Raw genomic sequence first — 3,512 nt, 5'->3', positions numbered from 1 at the left:
ATGTGACGATTCTAACACATATTCATACCTAATTTCATGCAATTTCCTACATTGATTATAAACCCACTTTATTCAAGATCATTAAATCATAAAATACAACATACCATGTGTTTATCTTGTCTAGATGGTTAAGAATCTAGCTCATGCATCCATCAAACCTTCATTTTCCCTTCCAATTTAGTGGATTTTGTGATTTTTAGGGTTTGTTCTTCCCCCCTTGATCAAACCGTCGCCCACACACACCTCTCTAATGTGGTTATTTTTTTTTTAAAGTTTATGTAAATTCATCTTTCAAGCTTCCCAAGTTTGGCCCCTCAAGATTTACCATCTTTCCATAATTGTCACAACTTCTTTCCTTATAATTTAACTCAGACTTTAACTAGGTTATTTAAAACCGATTAACCCACTTCATGCGTTGAAACAAGAAAACATATTCGTAAATTAAATATTTGGGTCTTGGGGCGTTACAGTTCGGGCCCTTTATTATCGCACCTCCTTTATGCGGACGACGTCGTATTCCTTGGTGAATGGTCAGAGACGAACGCTTTGAATCTTTGTAGAATTTTAAGATGTTTCTACCTTACTTCTGGGCTCAAGGTTAATCTGTCAAAGAGTAAGGTCTTCGGGGTAGGGGTGGGAACCCAATCACTACAAAACATGGCGGATATATTACATTGTAGAGCTGGTACGTTTCCGTTCAAGTATTTGGGCCTACAAGTTGGAGCGAACATGAATCTTGTCAAGAATTGGAAGCCAATTCTCGACATTTTCAAGAACCGTCTAGCTCTTTGGAAGGCAAAATCCTTGTCTTTTGGAGGAAGAGTCACGTTAATCAAATCGGTTCTTAGCTTGTTGCCCACGTTTTATTTTTCTCTATATAAAGCTCCGGCCCAAGTGTTGATATTGTTAGAAAGATTGCGAAGAGTATTCTTTTGGGGTGGGTCGGAGGAAGTCTCAAAAACTAGTTGGATAGCTTGGGAACACGTTATTGCTCCAATTAAATATGGGGGGCTGGGTTTTGGTGCGTTACGGGATGTAAACTTGGCCATATTAGCTAAATGGTGGTGGCAGTTTAAAGTGGAAGGGGAAGGGCTTTGGCGACATGTCATTTGGGCTATACATAATAATCAGAGAACATGGAATTTTATCCCCGCAAAGATTTCAATCGCTGGCCTGTGGAAACAAATATTCAATATTTCCCAGACTCTCTCTAATGCGGGTTTAGATTTAACTAAATCAATAAAAGGCATTATGGGTTGTGGGTCTGAAATCAGGTTCTGGATAGACGTTTGGATGGGTTCAGAGTCATTGGCGGATAGGTTTCCAGCTCTTTTTACGATGGAAAGATCAAAACTTTGCACAGTTGAAGATCAGGTTTCTTCATGGGTTAATGCCTTGGGTTGGAGCTGGGATTGGAGGTGCTCAGCCTTGTCTCTGACCAAGGAAACAGAGCTGTAGAACTTAATATTGGTGCTGCAACAGGTTACGTTGTCTGACGCCAGAGATCAGTGGTGCTGGGACCTTCACCCGTCGGGTTTATTTTTGGTCAGTAGTGTTAAAACCGTTATTCTGCAGGTTAATAGGCCCCAAATGAGCAGGTTTTTTGAGTGGAATAACTGGGTTCTGAGAAAAGTTAGTATTTTGGCTTGGCGCGCAGATGTATAACGCCTTCCAACCAAGGCTGCTTTGGCAGTTAGGGGTATTCACGTTCAAACAGACAACTGCGTGTTCTGTGGAGTGTACCCTGAAACGTGCGACCACATATTCATTGCTTGCCAATTCGCCCAAACTGTGTTACAAGTAATCGCGCAGTGGTGTAAGCTTCCTCCATTCTTTACTTTTTCCTTGAAAGATATTCTCGATTTCCACCATCATATTGCTGGTTCCAAAAAGAAAAAGAAAGTTGTACATGCTATCCTTTTAGTCTCAATTTGGAGCCTTTGGAAATTGAGGAATGATGTCGTTTTTAATCAAGGGCCGATATCGGTTAATAAAGTGGTGGAGGAAATTAAGGCCATGAGTCTTCTTTGGATCAAAAGCAGGTCGAAGGACGTCTCTATTAATCCACAGAATTGGAGATCTTTTGACGTTTTTGGCGGAGTCACTTGAAACATCTGGTTGTAATTGTCTGCCTTTCTTTCTGTTGTTATTGCTGGTGGTTATGTACTTGTTCTATTTTGGTGGCTTGTAATATTGGTGATAGCTTCTTGCTATAATGAACAAAATTCTTTTGTTGGCCGTTCAAAAAAAATAATGGGTTAACATATTAGTTACGTAAAGGTTGTTTGACCATTGCCCTAGCCCCTACAGACATATCTTATTGTCTCCAAGGGTGTAAACAAATACTACCAAATCAGGGTTAAGGCTACGGACATCTTTTATTGTCTGTAGTATGGATATGGATTCTTATGATTTAGGGTTTCTAGATTTCCAAATTTGAACTACAAACATAGCGACTTACGAACTAATCAAGGTCAATCATATTGAAAACTCTAACTAGTTTTCAGATCCTTTTATCCTTTCTGTAAGTAGCCCATATGCTTAACCAATTATGGTGTCAAATTATCTAGAGTAAATTGCATTTTATGTCCTTTAGGTTTGTGCTAAATTGCAAGTGTTCTACTTTAACTTGCGAAATTACACTGTATGTCCTTTATGTTTACATTCACATACAAGTTCTATCCTTTTGTTCTAATCAAGTCAGTATTTAACATTATATTTGTCCATGTGGAGGGCATTTTTGTCATTTCATGTTTCTAGGGACCCACTTAAAAGATAATAATAAAAAACTTCTTTTAACTCTCCCAACCCTTTCCCTTTCATGTTGACATCCCCACTGAGATTCGACACATCTCCGGAAGTCCTAACACCATCAAACACCGTTTTCCTATAGTTACAACCCCTTCTTCTTCTCTCTTGCTACAACCTCTGCTACACTAAGATCAAAACTTTGATTCGATTGCAAGACATCTCCACCCTCTTCGTTGATTCCTAGTCATCAATAATACTAAGTACAATCAACAATCCTAATTACAATCAACATGCAATCAAAAGATCCTTAACTAATAAACTCTAAAACCCTAAGGAGACTTGCATGGTGGATACTGACGATCGGATTCTGCGAATTGAAATCAAGAAGAATACATATCTGAAACGAAAAAAATGTCGATGGCCGATGGGTAAACGAAGAAGAGGAAGAAGAAGAAGAAGAAGAATTGACCATCGGTGATTATCGATGAAGATACAAACCATTAGACAGCAATGGTGGGGGTTAAACCCTAGACGGGATCTGCCCCGATCTAAATAGTAATTTGCGACTCCATTGCGTTGGTTATCATCAACTTTCTTTGAGCTAAATAGCAATACGTAATGGGATGGAGTACATACATATATAAAGGCTGGTTATTGCTACGATATATATATAAAGGCCGGTTATTGTACAATGGCATTTATCGTATAATATGTACGTGATGCCCATAGTCGTACGATCATCCATCATTTAAACGCGGGTG

This window comes from Helianthus annuus, chromosome 10 (genome assembly GCF_002127325.2).
Source record: "Helianthus annuus cultivar XRQ/B chromosome 10, HanXRQr2.0-SUNRISE, whole genome shotgun sequence".
In the NCBI taxonomy this organism is placed as follows: Eukaryota; Viridiplantae; Streptophyta; class Magnoliopsida; order Asterales; family Asteraceae; genus Helianthus; species Helianthus annuus.
Note: the sequence above shows the minus strand (reverse complement) of the source record.